Genomic DNA, 21438 nt, shown 5'->3' on the forward strand with positions numbered 1-21438 from the left:
AGAGAGGGGTATGGTTTGGCCATTATGGGTGGGTTTGGGTGGGAAAGTGGTTTGAATTTGAATGGTGAGGTAGGTGGGGTTTTATGACGGATGGATGTGAGTGGTGAAGAGAATGGTGGGATTTGATAGGTGAGGGGTTTTGGGGAAGGGATATTGAGGTGATTAGTGAATGGGTGAAGAAAAGAGAGAGAGGCAGGGTAGGTGGGGATCCTGTGGGGTCCACAGATCCTGAGGTGTCAGGGATATCTCATCCCTGCACCAAGTGGCGTGCAAAAATGCCCCTTTCTGCCAATCCTGGCATTAAACGCCAGGCTGCTGCCCATTTCTGGCGTTTAACGCCAGCTTCTTGCCCTTTTCTGGCGTTAAACGCCAGCTCTGTGCCCATTTTTGGCGTTAAACGCCCAGAATGGTGCCAGGCTGGGCGTTTAACGCCCATTTTGCTACCCTTACTGGCGTTTAAACGCCAGTAAGCTTCTCCTCTAGGGTGTTCTATTTTTCATTCTGTTTTTCAGTCTGTTTTTGCTTTTTCAATTATTTTTGTGACTTCACATGATCATCAACCTACAGAAAACATAAAATAACAAAAGAAAATAGAAATTTAACATAGATAATTAAAGATTGGGTTGCCTCCCAACAAGCGCTTCTTTAATGTCAATAGCTTGACAGTGGGCTCTCATGGAGCTTCACAGATGTTTAGAGCAATGTTGGAACCTCCCAACACCAAACTTTAGAGTTTGAATGTGGGGGTTCAACACTAAACTTAAAGTTTAGTTGTGGCCTCCCAACACCAAACTTAGAGTTTGACTGTGGGGGCTCTATTTGTCTCTGTATTGAGATAAGCTCTTCATGCTTCCTCTCCATGGTTACAGAGGGATATCCTTGAGCTTTAAACACAAGAGAGTCTTCATTCACTTGAATGATCAATTCTCCTCTGTCAACATCAATCACAGCTTTTGCTGTGGCTAGGAAGGGTTTGCCAAGGATGATAGATTCATCCACACACTTCCCAGTCTCTAGGATTATGAAATCAGTAGGGATGTAGTGGTCTTCAACCTTTACTAAGACATCCTGTACAAGTCCATAAGCTTGTTTCCTTGAATTGTCTGCCATCTCCAGTGGGATTCTTGCAGCTTGTACCTCAATGATCCCTAGCTTCTCCATTACAGAGAGAGGCATGAGGTTTATGCTTGACCCTAGGTCACACAGAGCCTTCTCAAAGGTCATGGTGCCTATGGTACAAGGTATTGAGAACTTTCCAGGATCCTGTCTCTTCAGAGGTAATTTCTGCCTAGTCAAGTCATCCAGTTCTTTAGTGAGCAATGGAGGTTCATTCTCCTAAGTCTCATTACCAAATAACTTGGCGTTTAGCTTCATGATTGCTCCAAGGTACTTAGCAACTTGCTCTTCAGTAACATCTTCATCTTCTTCAGAGGAAGAATACTCATCAGAACTCATGAATGGCAGGAGTAAATTCAATAGAATCTCTATGGTCTCTGTGTGAGCCTTAGATTCCCATGGTTTCTCATCAGGGAATTCCATGGAGGCCAGTGGACGTTCATTAAGGTCTTCCTCAGTGGAGATCACTGCCACTTCCTCCTCTCCAAGTTCGGCCATGTGAGACGTGTTTATGACCTTGTACTCTCTCTTTGGATTCTCTTCTGTATTGCTTGGGAGAATACTAGGAGGGAGTTCAGTAATTTTCTTACTCAGCTGACCCACTTGTGCCTCCAAATTTCTAATGGAGGACCTTATTTCAGTCATGAAACTTTGAGTGGTTTTAATTAGATCGGAGACTATAGTTGCTAAGTCAGAGTGGCTCTGCTTAGAATCCTCTGTCTGTTGCTGAGAAGATGATGGAAAAGGCTTGCTATTGCTAAACCTGTTTCTTCCACCATTACTGTTGTTGAAACCTTGTTGAGGTCTCTGTTGATCCTTCCATGAGAGATTTGGATGATTTCTCCATGAAAGATTATAGGTGTTTTCATAAGGTTCTCCTATGTAATTCATCTCTTCCATTGCTGGGTTTTCAGGATCATAAGCTTCTTCTTCAGATGAAGCTTCTTTGGTACTGCATGTTGCTACTTGCATTCTAGACAGACTCTGAGAAATCATATTGACTTGTTGAGTCAATATTTTGTTCTGAGCCAGTATGGCATTCAGAGTATCAATCTCAAGAACTCCTTTCTTCTGATTTGTCCCATTATTCACAGGGTTCCTTTCAGAAGTGTACATGAATTGGTTATTTGCAACCATCTCAATGAGTTCCTGAGCTTCTGCAGGCATCTTCTTCAGATGAAGAGATCCTCCAGCAGAGCTGTCCAATGACATCATGGACAGTTCAGACAGACCATCATAGAAGATACCTATGATGCTCCATTCAGAAAGCATGTCAAAAGGACACCTTCTGATCAATTGCTTGTATCTTTCCCAAGCTTCATAGAGGGATTATCCTTCCTTCTGTCTGAAGGTTTGGACTTCCACTCTAAGCTTGCTCAATTTTTGAGGTGGAAAGAACTTTGCCAAGAAGGCATTGACTAGCTTTTCCCAAGTGTTCAGGCTTTCTTTGGGTTGTGAATCCAACCATGTCCTAGCTCTGTCTCTTACAACAAAAGGGAAGAGCATAAGTCTGTAGACCTCAGGATCAACCCCATTGGTCTTGACAGTATCACAGATTTACAAGAATTCAGCTAAGAACTGATGAGGATCTTCCAATGGAAGTCCGTGAAACTTGCAATTCTGTTGTATTAGAGAAACTAATTGAGGCTTAAGTTCAAAGTTGTTTGCTCCAATGGCAGGGATTGAGATGCTTCTCCCATAGAAGTTAGGAGTAGGTGCAATAAAATCACCAAGCACCTTCCTTGCATTGTTGGCATTATTGTTTTCGGTTGCCATGGCTTCTTCCTCCTTGAAGAGCTATGTTAGGCCCTCTAGAGAGAGTTGTGCTTTAGCTTCTCTTAGCTTTCTCTTTAAGGTCCTTTCAGGTTCAGGATCAGCTTTAACAAGGATGCCTTTGTCTTTGCTTTTGCTCATATGAAAGAGAAGAGAACAAGAAAGTATGGAATCCTCTATGTTACAGTATAGAGATTCCTTGAGGTGTCAGAGGAAAAGAAGAATAGAAGGAGAAGGTAGATAGAAGAGAATTCGAACTTATCAAGAAGGATAGAGTTCAAATTGCACCTTGAGGAGGAGTGTTAGTCCCTTAAATAGAAGGATGTGAGAAGAGGGGAAGAATTTTCGAAATTAAAGTAAACAATTTTTAAAATAATAAAAAGAAATTTGAAAATTTGATTGAGATTTTCAAAAATTAAAATTGGGAAAGAAATTAAGTGATTTTGAAAAGATTTTGAAATTAGAAATTAAAAAGATATGATTGAAAATTAATTTTGAAAAAGATGTGATTGAAAAGATATGATTGAAAATCAAATTAAAAAAAGAAAGTTTTAAAATTAAAGTTGATTACTTGACTAACAAGAAATTAAAAGATATGATTCTAAAATTTAAAATTTGATCCTTTCTTAATAGGCAAGTAACAACTTGAAAATTTTGAAGTAAATCATTAATTGTAGCAAGGATTTTCGGAAATAATAATAAATAAAAAAATGAAAAGAAATTGATTTTGAAGAGATATGATTTGAAAAAGATTTGATGAAAAATTATGAAGATTTGAAAAAAATTTGAATTAAAAACAAAATCTTCCCTCTAGTGTCATCCTGGCGTTAAACGCCTAGAATGGTATCTATTTTGGCGTTTAACGCCCAAAATGCTACCTTTTTGGGCGTTAAACGCCCAGCCAGGTACCCTGGCTGGCGTTTAAACGCCAGTTTTCCTTCTTCACTGGGCGTTTTGAACGCCCAGCTTTTTTCTGTTTAATTCCTCTGCTGAATGTTCTGAATCTTCAATTCTCTGTATTATTGACTTGAAAAGACACAATTTTGAACATATTTTTGAATTTTTAATGATGAGAAACAATAAAGAATGCAACTAAGATCAAATAAACAATACATGCAAGACACTAAACTTAGAAGTTTGTATACTAATGACTATAACAATTTGAAAATGCATATAAGAAACAACAAAAGACACAAAATAAGAGAAATTAAAGATCAGAGCACTGAAATCATCAAGAACAACTTGAAGATCAATGAAGAACATAATGCATATATTCGAAAAATGCAAGAAGAATAAAGACATACAATTGACACCAAACTTAAAAATTGATACTAGACTCAAACAAGAAACATAAAATATTTTTTATTTTTATGGTTTTATAAATTTTTTTTTGATTTTTCAAAAATCATATGGAAAAGAGAATAAAGAGATTCAAAACTTTTAATAAGAATTCCAAGAATCATGAAATGATAGTCTAAAGCTTCAGTCTAAAAAGATTAGACATGGTTAGCTAAGCTTCAGCAGGATATTACATTCAACAGCTAAATTGATGAGAATCAATCAGCTTTTGTGATGATAAGAACATCACCTTGAAACTCTAGAATTCATTCTTAAAAATTCTGAAAAATAAAAAGAAAAGTACCTAATCTAAGCAACAAGATGAACCGTCAGTTGTCCAAACTCGAACAATCCCCGACAACGGTGCCAAAAACTTGGTGCACGAAATTGTGATCATCAACAATGGCGCCAAAGACTTGGAGCTCTCAAACGTGAATCACACTTTGTCACAATTCCGCACAACTAACCAGCAAGTGCACTGGGTCGTCCAAGTAATACCTTACGTGAGTAAGGGTCGATCCTACGGAGACTGTCGGCTTGAGGCAAGCTATGGTCATCTTGTAAATCTCAGTCAGGCAGATTCAAATGGTTATGGAGGATTGATAATTAAAGATAAATAAAACATAAAATAAAGATAGAGATAGAGATACTTATGTAATTCATTGGTAGGAATTTCAGATAAGCATATGAAGATGCTTTGTTCCTCCTGAACCTCTGCTTTCCTATTGCCTTCTTCCAATCATTCATACTCCTTTCCATGGCAAGCTTTATGTTGGGCAGCACCGTTGTCAATGGCTACTTCTCGTCCTCTCAATGAAAATGTTCTACGCACGCTGTCACCGCACGGCTAATCATCTGTCGGTTCTCGATCATGTTGGAATAAGATCCATTGATCCTTTTGCGTCTGTCACAGGCCCAACACTCGCGAGTTTGAAGTTCGTCACAGTCATCCCTTCCCAGATCCTACTCAGAATACCACAGACAAGGTTTAGACGTTCCGAAGGTTCTAATCTTAGATTAGAAACCTAAGAGATACACATTCAAGCTTGTTTGCATGTAGGACGGAAGTGGTTGTCAGGCACGCATTCATAGGTGAGAATGGTGATGAGTGTCACATAATCATCACTTTCATCATGTTCTTGGGTGTGAATGAATATCTTGGAGAAGAAATAGACTTGAGTTGAATAGAAAAACAATAGTACTTTACATTAATTCATGAAGAACAGCAGAGCTCCACACCTTAATCTATGGTGTGTAGAAACTCCAACGTTGAAAATACATAAGAACGAAAGGGTCTAGGCATGGGCCATGAGGCCAGCCCCCAAACATGAAAAGGTCTATCAAAATCTGATCAAGTGTGTCAAAAGTCTTCTAATACATTAGCAAAAGGTCCTATTTATAGAAAACTAGTAGCCTAGGGTTACAGAAATAAGTAATTAATGCAGAAATCTTCTTCCAGGCCCACTTGGTGTGTGCTTGGGCTGAGAATTGAAGCTTCCATGTGTAGAGACTTTTCTTGAAGTTAAATGCCATCTTTTGTGCCAGTTTGGGCGTTTAACTCCAGCTTTTGTGCCTGTTCTGGAGTTAAACGCCAGAATTCTTGAGCTGATTTGGAACGCCTGTTTGGGACATCAAATCTCGGGCAAAGTATGGACTATTATATATTGCTAGAAAGCCCAGGATGTCTACTTTCCAACACAATTGAGAGCGCGCCAATTAAGCTTTTGTAGCTCCAGAAAATCCACTTCAAGTGTAGGGAGGTCAGAATCCAACAGCATCTGTAGTCCTTTTTCACCTCTGAATCAGATTTTTGCTCAGGTCCCTCAATTTCAGCCAGAAAATACCTGAAATCACAGAAAAACACACAAACTCATAGTAAAGTCCAGAAATGTGATTTTTATTTAAAAACTAATAAAAACATAATAAAAACTAACTAAAATATACTAAAAACAATGCCAAAAAGCGTATAAATTATCTGCTCATCAGTCTCTTTCAGGGATTACTTTTATAACTTTACATTTTGGGCCGAATTCATCATGTCGGGCCCTTATAAGTTATTCTAGTAATCCTCTTTCTTGGACCTTTGTCAGGTCTCTTTCAGGGATTACTTTTATAACTTTACATTTTGGGCCGACTTCATCATGTCGGGCCCTTCTAAGTTATTTTAGTAATCCTCTTTCTTGGACCTTTGTCAGGTCTCTTTCAGGTATTGCTTTTATAACTTTACATTTTGGGCTGACTTCACCATGTCAGGCCCTTTTAAATTATTTTAGTAATTCTCTTTCTTGGACCTTTGTCAGGTCTCTTTCAGCGATTACTTTATTAACTTTGTGTTTTGGGCCGACTTCATCATGTCGGACCCTTCTAAGTTATAGTAATCCTCTTTCTTGGACCTTTGTCAGGTCTCTTTCAGGGATTACTTTTATAACTTTACATTTTGGGCCGACTTCAACATGACGGGCCCTTCTAAGTTATTTTAGTAATCCTCTTTGTTGGACCTTTGCCAGGTCTCTTTCAGGGATTACTTTTATAACTCTACGTTTTGGGCCGACTTCATCATGTCAGGCCCTTCTAAGTTATAGTAATCCTCTTTTATAGGGCTGGCCAGACCTCTTTCCAGGGATTTACTTCTTATAACTTTGATTATTGTGACTGGTCTGACTTCTTTACGTCGGCCAGTCTTTAAGTTATTTTTTTAGCAATCCATTTTATTAAGACCTCGTCAGGTCCTTTCTATGGATCACTTTCGATAACTTCTTGCATCATTTTGTTTTCATCTTTGCCGATTTTGTAGAAATTAGTTTTAATCCTCGTTTGGTCGACCTTTTGATGAATTTGATTTTCATCTTTGTTGGTCTTTATCATGATTGTGCAGTGAATTTGGTTTTTCACTTTCTGCCGATCTGTGGCTTTATAATCGGACGATGAGTATTTCAGATTAATGTGTCTTGAGAATTTGTAGAAGATCTAAACAAATTTTATTCAAAAGGAAATGTAGATATATACATGTGGGGGTTTTATACCTCTAAGTCGAGCAACATGTAGGTCTTTGGCTTAGCACCTCAGTAAAAAACTTTTTCAGGAAAAAGAGTGTGCCTTGTCCTAAGATCCTTTATCATCCCTAACTATAGTACCTTCTTAGGTTGCAGGCGTGCCATGACCTAGGAAGCTCTCATCCGTCGAGTTCGGACAGTCTGTAGTAGCCCTTTCCAAGTACTTCTATGACTCGGTAGGGTCCTTTCCAGTTTGCTGCCAGCTTTCCTTCCCCAGGTGGAGTGTTCCGATATCATTTCGGATTAGGATGAGGTCATTCTCGGCAAAACTTTGCGGCACTACCTTTTGATTGTATCTCGAAGCCATTGGACGTTTTAATGCCTCTTCTCTGATCCGAGCTCTTTCTTGGATTTCTAGAAGTAGGTCGAGTTCTTGCCTTTGAAGTTGGGAGTTGGCTTCTTCATTATAGTGGATTGATGAGCGGATAATTTATACGCTTTTTGACATTATTTTTAGTATGTTTTTAGTAGGATCTAGTTACTTTTAGGGATGTTTTCATTAGTTTTTATGTTAAATTCACATTTCTGGACTTTACTATGAGATTGTGTGTTTTTCTGTGATTTCAGGTATTTTCTGACTGAAATTGAGGGACTTGAGCAGAAATCAGATTCAGAGGTTGAAAAAGGACTGCTGATGCTGTTGGATTCTGACCTCCCTGCACTCAAAATGGATTTTCTGGAGCTACAAAACTCGAAATGGCGCGCTTCCAATTGCGTTGGAAAGTAGACATCCAGGGATTTCCAAAAATGTATAATAGTCTATACTTTGGCCAAGTTTAGATGACTCAAACTGGCGTTCAACGCCAGCTCTCTGCCCAATTCTGGCGTCCAGCGCCAGAAAAGGATCCAAAACCAGAGTTGAACGTCCAAACTGGCACAAATACTGGCGTTCAACTCCAAGAAGGACCTCTACACGTGCAACACTCAAAGCTCAGCCCAAGAACACACCAAGTGGGCCCCGGAAGTGGATTTATGCATCAATTACTTACTCATGTAAACCCTAGTGACTAGTTTATTATAAATAGGACCTTTTACTATTGTATTAGATATCTTTGGAGACCCTGAGTTTTATCTTTGGACGCCTGGTTCTTAGATCAGAGGGGCTGGCCATTCGGCCATGCCTGGACCTTTCACTTATATATTTTTAACGGTAGAGTTTCTACACTCCATAGATTAAGGTGTGGAGCTCTGCTGTTCCTCAAAGATTAATGCAAAGTACTACTATTTTCTATTCAATTCATCTTATTTCGCTTCTAAGATATTCATTCGCTCTTCAACCTGAATGTGATGAACGTGACAATCATCATCATTCCCTATGAACGCGTGCTTGACAACCACTTCCGTTCTACCTTCGACTGAATGAGTATCTCTTAGATCTCTTAACCAGAATCTTCGTGGTGTAAGCTAGAATGATGGCGGCATTCAAGAGAATCCGGAAGGTCTAAACCTTGTCTGTGGTATTCTGAGTAGGATTCAATGATTGAATGACTGTGACGAGCTCCAAACTCGCGATTGCAGGGCATTAGTGACAGACGCAAAAGGATAGTAAATCCTATTCCAGCATGATCGAGAACCGACAGATGAATAGTCGTGCCGTGACAGGGAGCGGTGATCATTTTCACTGAGAGGATAAGATGAAGCCATTGACAAAGGTGATGCCTCCAGACGATTAGCCGTGCCGTGACAGGGCATTGGATCATTTTCCCGAGAGATGACCGAAAGTAGCCGTTGACAATGGTGATGTATCACATAAAGCCAGCCATGGAAAGGAGTAAGACTGATTGGATGAAGATAGCAGGAAAGCAGAGGTTCAGAGGAACGAAAGCATCTCCATTCGCTTATCTGAAATTCTCACCAATGAATTACATAAGTATTTCTATCCCTATTTTATTAATTAATTTCGAAAACCTCATTATCAATTTATATCTGCCTAACTGAGATTTGCAAGGTGACCATAGCTTGCTTCATACCAACAATCTCCGTGGGATTCGACCCTTACTCACGTAAGGTATTACTTGGACGACCCAGTGCACTTGCTGGTCAGTTACACGGAGTTGTGAACCATGGTACTGGCACCACGTTTTTGGAGCCATTGCCAGGGAAAGAAAGAGCGATGAATTTTACATAATTAAAGTGTAATCACGATTCCGCGTACCAAGTTTTTGGCGCCGTTGCCGGGGATTGTTCGAGTATGGACAACTAACGGTTCATCCTGTTGCTCAGATTAGGTAATTTTTTTTTTCTTTTCAAAAATTTTTCAAAAATCTTTCAAAAATTTTTCTTTTGTTTTCGAAAAAAAAAATTTATTCAAAATTTTTAAGGAATGAATTCTAGTGTTTCATGAAGCATGTGAAGCCTGGCTGGCTGTAAAGCCATGTCTAAATTCTTTTGGATTGAGGCTTCCAACCATCAGCTGTTACATGACTGAAGGGTATGTCAGGCATGTCATGTCTGAATTACATGCTGAAGCTTGGCTGGCCATTGGCCATGTCTAGTGTTTTGGACCGGAGCTTTGATTGAAAGCTTGGCTGGCTAGTGAGCCATGTCTAATTCCTGGACTGAAGCTTTAGACTAAACATGGCAAGATTCCTGGAATTCATGTTAAAAATTTTGGAATCCTTATTTTTTCTTTTTCATATAATTTTCGAAAAAAATCCAAAAAAAAATTAGAAAATCATAAAAATCAAAAATATTTTTCTGTTTCTTGTTTGAGTCTTGTGTCATGTTATAAGTTTGGTGTCAATTGCATGTGCATCTTGCATTTTTCGAAAATTTTCATGCATTCATGGTGTTCTTCATGATCTTCAAGTTGTTCTTGGTAAGTCATATTGTTTGATCTTTGCATTTGCATGTTTTGTGTCGTTTCTTGTTTTTCATATGCATTCTTGAATTCTTAGTGCGTAATCATTAAAGAATTCTAAGTTTGGTGTCTTGCATTAAAAATTTTTCAAAATTGTGTCTATGATGTTCATCTTGACATTCAAAGTGTTCTTGGTGTTCATCTTGACATTCATAGCATTCTTGCATGCATCACATGTTTTGATCTAAAATTTCATGCATTGCATAATTTTCATGTTTTTCATAAAAATTTCAAAAATCAAAAAAATATCTTTCCCTTTTTCTCTCATCAAATTCGAAAATTTGAGTTGACTTTTTCAAAATTTTTTAAAATCAAGTTGTTTCTTATGAGTCAAATCAAATTTTCAATTTGAAAATCTTATCTTTTTCAAAATCTTTTTCAAAAATCAAATCTTTTTCAAAATTCTTAGTTATTTTCGAAAATTCCAAAACTATTTTTCAAAAATATTTTTCTTATTTTTATACCAAATTTTCGAAAATAACAATAACAATTAATGTTTTGATTCAAAAATTTCAAGTTTGTTACTTGCTTGTTAAGAAAGATTCAAACTTTGAGTTCTAGAATCATATCTTGTGATTTCTTGTGAATCAAGTCATTAATTGTGATTTTAAAAATCAAATCTTTTTCAAAACTAATTCCTATCATATCTTTCTAAAATATCTTCTTATCTTACCTTTTTCAAAAAGTTGGTTTCAAAATATCTTTTCTAACCTCCTAACTTCTTATCTTTTCAAAATTTGTTCCAACTAATTAACTAACTTTTTGTTTGTTTCTTAACTTTTTCAAAACTACCTAACTAACTCTCTCTCTCTCTCTCTAATTTTCGAAAATATCTTCCCTCTTTTTCAAAAATTTCTTTTTTATTAACTAAATATTTTTTATTTTTGATTTTAAAACTTTTTCGAAAAAAAATACTAACATTTTTCAAAAACCATTTTCGAAAATCACTAACTCTTTTTCAAAAATTATTTTCGAAAATCCTCCCTCTCCCATCTTATTCTATTTATTTATTCATTTACTAACATCTCATCTCACATCTCTGCCATCCTCACAGTTGTGTTTCTTTCTTTACATCACATTCATTGTCTCCCCCTCTTCTTCTACTCACACAGGGATCCCTATACTGTGGTATAAAGGATCCATATTATTATTATTATTATTTTTCTGTGCCCTCTTCTTTGTCATATGAGCAGGAGCAAGGATAAGAATATTCTTGTTGAAGCAGATCCAGAACCTGAAAGGACTCTGAAGAAAAAATTAAGAGAGGCCAAATTACAACAATCCAGAGATAACCTTTCAAAAATTTTCGAACAGGAAGAGGAGATCGCAGCCGAAAATAATAATAATGTAAGGAAGATGCTTGGTGACTTTACTGCACCTAATTCCAATTTACATGGAAGAAGCATCTCCATTCCTGCCATTGGAGCAACCAACTTTGAGCTGAAACCTCAATTAGTTTCTCTGATGCAGCAGAACTGCAAGTTTCATGGACTTCCATCTGAAGATCCTTTTCAGTTCCTAACTGAATTCTTGCAGATATGTGATACTGTTAAGACTAATGGAGTAGATCCTGAAGTCTACAGGCTCATGCTTTTCCCTTTTGCTGTAAGAGACAGAGCTAGATTATGGTTGGATTCTCAACCCAAAGACAGCCTGAACTCTTGGGATAAGCTGGTCACGGCTTTCTTAGCCAAGTACTTTCCTCCTCAAAAGCTGAGCAAGCTTAGAGCTGATGTTCAAACCTTCAGACAGAAAGAAGGTGAATCCCTCTATGAAGCTTGGGAAAGATACAAACAGTTGACCAAAAAGTGTCCTTCTGACATGCTTTCAGAATGGACCATCCTGGATATATTCTATGATGGTTTATCTGAGCTATCAAAAATGTCACTGGACACTTCTGCAGGTGGATCCATTCACCTAAAGAAAACGCCTGCAGAAGCTCAAAAACTCATTGATATGGTTGCTAATAACCAGTTCATGTACACTTCTGAAAGGAATCCTGTGAGCAATAGGACGCCTATGAAGAAGGGAGTTCTTGAAGTTGATACTCTGAATGCCATATTGGCTCAGAATAAAATATTGACTCAGCAAGTCAATATGATCTCTCAGAGTCTGCATGGAATGCAAGCTGCATCCAACAGTACTCAAGAGGCATCTTCTGAAGAAGAAGCTTATGATCCTGAAAACCCTGCAATAGCAGAGGTAAATTATTTAGGTGAACCTTATGGAAACACCTATAACTGATCATGGAGAAATCATCCAAATTTCTCATGGAAGGATCAAAAGCCTCAACAAGGCTTTAATAATGGTGGAAGAAACAGGTTTAGCAATAATAAACCTTTTCCATCATCCACTCAGCAACAGACAGAGAACTCTGAACAAAATACTTCTAATTTGGAAAACTTAGTCTCTGATCTGTCCAAGGCCACTGTAAGTTTCATGAATGAAACAAGATCTTTCATTAGAAATTTGGAAGCACAAGTGGGTCAGCTGAGTAAAAGGATCACTGAAATTTCCCCAGTACTCTCCCAAGAAATACAGAAGAGAACCCAAAAGGAGAGTGCAAGGCCATTGACATAAGCACCATGGCCGAACCTACAAGGGGAGTGGAGGACGTGAATCCCAAGGAGGAAGACCTCCTGGGACGTCCAGTGATCAATAAGGAGCTTCCCTCTGAAGAACCAAAGGACTCTGAGGCTCATCTAGAGACCATAGAGATTCCATTGAACCTCCTTATGCCCTTCATGAGCTCTGATGAGTATTCCTCTTCTGAAGAGAATGAGGATGTTACTGAAAAGCAAACTGCCAAGTTTCTTGGTGCAATCATGAAGCTGAATGCCAAATTATTTGGCATTGATACTTGGGAAGTTGAACCTCCCTTGTTCATCAATGAACTAAGTGATCTGGATCAACTGACATTGCCTCAGAAGAGACGGGATCCTGGAAAGTTCATAATACCCTGTACCATAGGCACCATGATCTTTAAGGCTCTATGTGACCTTGGTTCAGGAATAAACCTCATGCCCCTCTCTGTAATAGAGAAACTGGGAATCTATGGGGTGCAAGCTGCTAAAATCTCATTAGAGATGGCAGACAATTCAAGAAAACAGGCTTATGGACAAGTAGAGGACGTGTTAGTAAAGGTTGAGGGCCTTTACATCCCTGCTGATTTCATAGTCCTGGATACTGGAAAGGAAGAGGATGAATCCATTATCCTAGGAAGACCTTTCCTGGCCACAGCAAGAGCTGTGATTGATGTTGACAGAGGAGAATTAGTCCTCCAAATGAATGAGGACTCCCTTGTGTTTAAAACTCAAGGATCTCTCTCTGCAACCATGGAGAAGAAGCATGAAAAGCTTCTCTCAAAGCAGAGTCAACCAAAGCCCCCACAGTCAAACTTTAGGTTTGGTGTTAGGAGGCCACAACCAAACTCTAAGTTTGGTGTTGAACTCCCATATCCAAACTCTAAGTTTGGTGTTGGAGAGTCTCAACAAAGCTCTGCACATCTGTGAGGCTCCATGAGAGCCCACTGTCAAGCTATTGACATTAAAGAAGCGCTTGTTGGGAGGCAATCCAATTTCTATTTATCTAACTCTATTTTTTCTTAGTTATATGTCTTTGTAGGTTCATGATCATGTGGAGTCACAAAATAAATATAAAAATTGAAAACAGAATCAAAAACAGCAGAAGAAAAATCACACCCTGGAGGAGCATCTGTCTGGCGTTCAGCGCCAGAACAGAGCATGGTTCTGGCGCTGAACGCCCAAAATGGGCAGCTTCTGGGCGCTGAACGCCAGAACAGGCATGGTTCTGGCATTCAACGCCAGAAATGGCACACAAATGGGCGTTGAACGCCCAAAATGGCCATTAACCTGGCGCTGAACGCCCAGAGTTGTGTGCAAAGGCATTTTTACATGCCTAATGGGTGCAGGGATGTAAATCCTTGAACACCTCAGGATCTGTGGACCCCACAGGATCCCCACCTACCTCCACTTACTTCTTCTCACCACTCTCTTTCACACAACCCCATAAACACTCTTCCCCAAAAACCTCTTCACCACTCACATCCATCCACTCTTCCCCATAAACCTACCTCATAAACTCTACCTACCTTCAAAAATTCAAAACCAATTTCCCACCCAAACCCACCCATATGGCCGAAACCTTCCCCCCCCTCCCTTCCCTATATAAAGCCCTCCATTCTTCATCAAATTCACACAACACACCCCTCTACACCCTTCTTGGCCGAAACACTCCCCACTCTCCCTCTCCTCCATTTCTTCTTCTTCTTCATCTATTCTTTCTTTTATTGCTCGAGGGCGAGCAAAATTCTAAGTTTGGTGTGGTAAAAGCATAAGCTTTTTGTTTTTTCATTACCATTGGTGGCACCTAAGACCGGAGAATCCTCTAGAAAGGGGAAAGGGAAGACAAAAGCTTCCACATCCGAGTCATGGGAGATGGAAAGGTTCATCTCCAAAGCCCATCAAGACCACTTCTATGATGTTGTGGCCAAGAAGAAGGTGATCCCCGAGGTCCCTTTCAAACTCAAAAGAAATGAGTATCCGGAGATCCGACATGAAATTCAAAGAAGAGGTTGGGAAGTTCTAACAAATCCCATCCAACAAGTCGTCATCCTAATGGTTCAAGAGTTCTATGCTAATGCATGGATCACCAAGAACCATGATCAAAGTAAGAACCCGGATCCAAAGAACTATGTTACAATGGTTCGGGGGAAATACTTAGATTTTAGTCCGGAGAATGTGAGGTTGGCGTTTAACTTGCCCATGATGCAAGGAGATGAACGCCCCTACACTAGAAGGGTCAACTTTAATCAAAGGTTGGACCAAGTCCTTATGGACATATGCGTGGAAGGAGCTCAATGGAAGATTGACTCCAAAGGCAAGCCGGTTCAACTAAGAAGATTGGACCTCAAGCCTATAGCTAGAGGATGGTTGGAGTTCATTCAATGCTCAATCATTCCCACTAGCAACCGGTCTGAAGTTACTATAGACCGGGCCATCATGATCCATAGCATCATGATTGGAGAAGAGGTGGAAGTTCATGAGATTATACCTCAAGAACTCTACAAGGTGGCTGACAAGTCCTCCACTATGGCAAGGTTAGCCTTTCCTCACCTCATTTGCCACCTATGCAATTCGGCTGGAATTGACATAGAGGGAGATATCCTCATTAAAGAGGACAAACCCATCACTAAGAAAAAGATGGAGCAAGCAAGAGAGCCCATTCATGGAGCTCAAGAGGCGTATGAAGCTCATCACCATGAGATCCCGGAGATGCCTCAAATGCACTTTCTTCCACAAAACTATTGGGAGCAAATCAACACCTCCCTAGGAGAATTGAGTTCCAATATGGGACAACTAAGGGTGGAACATCAAGAGCACTCCATCATGCTTCATGAAATAAGAGAAGATCAAAAAGCAATGAGGGAGGAGCAACAAAGACAAGGAAGAGACATAGAAGAGCTCAAGGACATCATTGGTTCCTCAAGAAGGAAACGCCACCATCACTAAGGTGGATTCATTCCTTGTTCTTATTTCTTCTGTTTTTCGTTTTCTATGTTATGTGCTTATCCATGTTTGTGTCTTCATTACATGATCATTAGTAGTTTGTAACTTTGTCTTAAAGTTATAAATGTCCTATGAATCCATCACCTCTCTTAAATGAAAAATGTTTTAATTCAAAAGAACAAGAAGTACATGAGTTTCGAATTTATCCTTGAACTTAGTTTAATTATATTGATGTGGTGATGATGAGCGGATAATTTATACGCTTTTTGACATTGTTTTTAGTATATTTTTAGTAGGATCTAGTTACTTTTAGGGATGTTTTCATTAGTTTTTATGTTAAATTCACATTTCTGGACTTTACTATGAGTTTGTGTGTTTTTCTGTGATTTCAGGTATTTTCTGGCTGAAATTGAGGGACTTGAGCAAAAATCAGATTCAGAGGTTGAAGAAGGACGGCTGATGCTGTTGGATTCTGACCTCCCTGCACTCAAAGTGGATTTTCTGGAGCTACAAAACTCGAAATGGCACGCTTCTAATTGCGTTGGAAAATAGACATCCGGAGCTTTCCAGAAATATATAATAGTCCATACTTTGGCCAAGAATAGATGACGTAAACTGGCGTTCAACGCCAGCCTTCTACCCAAACCTGGCGTCCAGCGCCAGAAAAGGAGCCAAAACCAGAGTTGAACGCCCAAACTGGCACAAAAGCTGGCGTTCAACTCCAAGAAAGACCTCTACACGTGCAACACTCAGGCTCATCCCAAACACACACCAAGTGGGCCCAGGAAGTGGATTTATGCATCAATTACTTACTCATGTAAACCCTAGTAGCTAGTTTATTATAAATAGGACCTTTTACTATTGTATTAGGTATCTTTTGATCAGCTTTTGATCTTTGGATGCCTGGTTCTTAGATCAGAGGGGCTGGCCATCTCGGCCATGCCTGGACTTTCACTTATGTATTTTCAACGGTAGAGTTTCTACACTCCATAGATTAAGGTGTGGAGCTCTGCTGTTCCTCAAAGATTAATGCAAAGTACTACTGTTTTCTATTCAATTCTTCTTATTTCGCTTCTAAGATATCCATTCGCACCCAAGAACGTGATGAAGGTGATGATTATGTGTGACACTCATCATCCTTCTCCCTTATGAACGCGTGCCTGACAAACACTTCTGTTCTACATGAAATAAGCTAGAATGAGTATCTCTTAGATCTCCTAACTAGAATCTTTGTGGCGTAAGCTAGAATGACGGCGGCATTCAAGAGAATCCGGAAGTTCTAAACCTTGTCTGTGGTATTCCGAGTAGGATTCAATGATTGAATGACTGTGACGAGCTCCTAACTCGCGATTGCAGGGCCTTAGTGACAGACGCAAAAGGATAGTAAATCCTATTCCAGCATGATCGAGAACCGACAGATGAATAACCATGCCGTGACAGGGTGCGTGAGCATATTATTGACAAGGGTGATGCCTCTAGACGATTAGCCGTGCCGTGACAGGGCATTGGATCATTTTCCCGAGAGATGACCGAAAGTAGCCATTGACAGTGGTGATGTATCACATAAAGCCAGCCATGGAAAGGAGTAAGACTGATTGGATGAAGATAGCAGGAAAGCAGAGGTTCAGAAGAACGAAAGCATCTCCATTCGCTTATCTGAAATTCCTACCAATGAATTACATAAGTATCTCTATCCCTATTTTATTATATAATATTCGAAAACACCATTATCACTTTATATCTGCCTGACTGAGATTTACAAGGTGACCATAGCTTGATTCATACCAATAATCTCCGTGGGATTCGACCCTTACTCACGTAAGGTATTACTTGGACGACCCAGTGCACTTGCTGGTTAGTTGTATCGAAGTTGTGAACCATGGTATTGGCACCATGTTCTTGGCGCCATTGCCAGGGAAAGAAAGAGCCATGAATTTTACATCATTAAAGTGTAATCACGATTACGCATACCAAGTTGCTCACGTTGCCGGGGATTGTTTGAGCCTAGACATCACAATTTCGTGCACCAAGTTTTTGGCGCCGTTGCCGAGGATTGTTTGAGTTTGGACAACTGACGGTTCATCTTGTTGCTCAGATTAGGTAACTTTCTTTTCATTTTCTTTTCAAAAAAAATTTTTTCAAAAATATTTCAGAAATTTCTCATCTGTTTTCGAAAAAAAATAATAAAAATGTTTTAAAAAATTTCATTCAAAATTTTTAAAGAATGAATTCTGGTGTTTCATGAAGCATGTTGAAGCCTGGCTGGCTGTAAAGCCATGTCTATTCCTTTGGGAATGAGTATGTCAGGCGTGTCATGTCTGAATTACATGCTGAAGCTTGGCTGGCCATTGGCCGTGTCTAGTGTTTTGGACCGAAGCTTTCATTGAAAGCTTGGCTGGCTAGTGAACCATGTCTAATTCCTGGACTGAAGCTTTAGACTAAGAATGCAAGATTCCTGGAATTCTTATTAAAAATTTTGGAATCCTTATTTTCCTTTTTCATATAATTTTCGAAAAAAAAATTACCAAAAAAATTAGAAAATCATAAAAATCAAAAATATTTTTCTGTTTCTTGTTTGAGTCTTGAGTCATATCATAAGTTTGGTGTCAATTGCATATGCATCTTGCATTTTTCGAAAATATCATGCATTCATAGTGTTCTTCATAATCTTCAAGTTGTTCTTGGTAAGTCTTCTTGTTTGATCTTGATGTTTTTATGTTTTGTGTCTTTTCTTGTTTTTCATATGCATTCTTGAATTCTTAGTGTCTAAGCATTAAAGAATTCTATGTTTGGTGTCTTGCATGTTTTCTTTGCATTAAAAATTTTTCAAAAATGTGTTCTTGATGTTCATCATGATCTTCATAGTGTTCTTGGTGTTCATCTTGACATTCATAGCATCCTTGCATGCATTCATAGTTTTGATCTAAAAATTTCATGCATTGCATAATTTTCATGTTTTTCATAAAAATTTCAAAAATAAAAAAAAAAAAATATCTTTCCCATTTTCTCTCATCAAATTCGAAAATTTGGATTGACTTTTTCAAAAATTTTTAAAATCAAATTGTTTCTCATGAGTCAAATCAAATTTTCAATTTGAAAATCTTATCTTTTTCAAAATCTTTTCCAAAAATCAAATCTTTTTCAAAATTCTTAGTTATTTTCGAAAATCCCAAAAATATTTTTCAAAAATCATTTTCTTATTTTTATACCAAATTTTCGAAAATAACAATAACAATTAATGTTTTGATTAAAAAATTTGAAGTTTGTTACTTGCTTGTTAAGAAAGATTCAAACTTTAAGTTCTAGAATCATATCTTGTGATTTCTTGTGAATCAAGTCATTAATTGTGATTTTAAAAATCAAATCTTTTTCAAAAACTAATTTCGATCATATCTTTTCAAAAATATCTTCTTATCTTATCTTTTTCAAAATTGATTTCAAAATATCTTTTCTAACTTCCTAACTTCTTATCTTTTCAAAATTTGTTTCAACTAACTAACTAACTTTTTGTTTGTTTCTTAACTTTTTCAAAACCACCTAACTAACTCTTTTTCTCTCATTTTTTGAAAATATCTTCCCCCTTTTTCAAAATTTATTTTTAATTTATTAATTAATTTAATTTTTAAATCTTAATTTTCGAAAAATACAAACATTTTTTCAAAAACTATTTTCAAAAATCACTAACTCTTTTTCAAAAATATTTTTTTCGAAAATTCTCTCTCTCCCATCTTATTCTATTTATTCATTCATATCCTAACATCTCATCTCACATCTCTTCCATCCTCACAGTTGTGTTTCTTCCATTATATTACATTCTTTGTCTCCCCCTCTTCTTCCACTCACACAGGGATCCCTATACTGTGGTATAAAGGATCTCCATTATTATTATTACTTTTCTGTGCCTTCTTCTTTGTCATATGAGCAGGAGCAAGGATAAGAACATTATTGTGGAAGCAGATCCAGAACCTGAAAGGACTCTGAAGAAAAAATTAAGAGAAGCTAAAATACAACAATCTAGAGATAACCTTTCAGAAATTTTCAAACAGGAGAAGGAGATGGCAGCCGAAAATAATAATAATGTAAGGAAGATGCTTGGTGACTTTACTGCACCTAATTCCAATTTACATGGAAGAAGCATCTCCATTCCTGCCATTGGAGCAAACAACTTTGAGCTGAAACCTCAATTAGTTTCTCTGATGCAGCAGAACTGCAAGTTTCATGGACTTCCATCTGAAGATCCTTTTCAGTTCTTAACTGAATTCTTGCAGATATGTGATATTGTTAAGACTAATGGAGTAGATCCTGAAGTCTACAAGCTCATGCTTTTCCCTTTTGCTGTAAGAGAAAGAGCTAGAATATGGTTGGACTCTCAACCTAAAGATAGCCTGAACTCTTGGGATAAGCTGGTCATGGCTTTCTTAGCCAAGTACTTTCCTCCTCAAAAGCTGAGCAAGCTTAGAGCTGATGTTCAAACCTTCAGACAAAAAGAAGGTGAATCCCTCTATGAAGCTTGGGAAAGATACAAACAGTTGACCAAAAAGTGTCCTTCTGACATACTTTTAGAATGGACCATCCTGGATATATTCTATGATGGTTTATCTGAGCTATCAAAGATGTCACTAGACACTTCTGCAGGTGGATCCATTCACCTAAAGAAAACGCCTGCAGAAGCTCAAGAACTCATTGACATGGTTGCTAATAACCAGTTCATGTACACTTCTGAAAGGAATCCTGTGAATAATGGGACGCCTATGAAGAAGGGAGTTCTTGAAGTTGATACTCTGAATGCCATATTGGCTAAGAATAAAATATTGACTCAGTAAGTCAATATGATCTCTCAGAGTCTGCATGGAATGCAAGCTGCATCCAACAGTACTCAAGAGGCATCTTCTAAAGAAGAAGCTTATGATCCTAAGAACCCTGCAATAGCAGAGGTGAATTACTTAGGTGAACCCTATGGAAACACCTATAACTCATCATGGAGAAATCATCCAAATTTCTCATGGAAGGATCAAAAGCCTCAACAAGGCTTTAATAATGGTGGAAGAAACAGGTTTAACAATAATAAACCTTTTCCATCATCCACTCAGCAACAGACAGAGAACTCTGAACAAAATGCTTCTAATTTAGCAAATCTAGTCTCTGATCTATCTAAGGCCACTGTGAGTTTCATGAATGAAACAAGGTCTTCCATTAGGAATTTGGAAGCACAAGTGGGCCAGCTGAGTAAAAGGATCACTGAAATCCCTCCCAGTACTCTCCCAAGCAATACAGAAGAGAATCCAAAAGGAGAGTGCAAGGCCATTGACATAAGCAAAATGGCCGAACCCAATGAGGGAGAGGAGGACGTGAATCCCAAGGAGGAAGACCTCCTGGGACGTCCAGTGACCAATAAGGAGCTTCCCTCTGAAGAACCAAAGGAATCTGAGACTCATCTAGAGACCATAGAGATTCCATTGAACCTCCTTATGTCCTTCATGAGCTCTGATGAGTATTCCTCTTCTGAAGAGAATGAGGATGTTACTGAAGAGCAAACTGCCAAGTTTCTTGGTGCAATCATGAAGCTGAATGCCAAATTATTTGGCATTGATACTTGGGAAGTTGAACCTCCCTTGTTCATCAATGAACTAAGTGATCTGGATCAACTGACATTGCCTCAGAAGAGACAGGATCCTGGAAAGTTCATAATACCCTGTACCATAGGCACCATGATCTTTAAGGCTCTGTGTGACCTTGGTTCAGGAATAAACCTCATGCCCCTCTCTGTAAT

General features: G+C 38.4%; 2 non-coding genes across 2 annotated transcripts; both read right to left on the minus strand.

The window, feature by feature from the left end:
* Window positions 1–11859: 11859 nt before the first annotated feature.
* On the minus strand, window positions 11860–11967 carry LOC112724602 (small nucleolar RNA R71). The gene has a single exon (XR_003163757.1). It is a non-coding gene; the product is annotated as a small nucleolar RNA R71 (small nucleolar RNA).
* Window positions 11968–20119: 8152 nt separating this feature from the next.
* On the minus strand, window positions 20120–20223 carry LOC112725400 (small nucleolar RNA R71). Its single transcript, XR_003164511.1, has one exon. It is a non-coding gene; the product is annotated as a small nucleolar RNA R71 (small nucleolar RNA).
* Window positions 20224–21438: the final 1215 nt, after the last annotated feature.

This window comes from Arachis hypogaea, chromosome 11, assembly GCF_003086295.3.
Source record: "Arachis hypogaea cultivar Tifrunner chromosome 11, arahy.Tifrunner.gnm2.J5K5, whole genome shotgun sequence".
Lineage (NCBI taxonomy): Eukaryota > Viridiplantae > Streptophyta > Magnoliopsida > Fabales > Fabaceae > Arachis > Arachis hypogaea.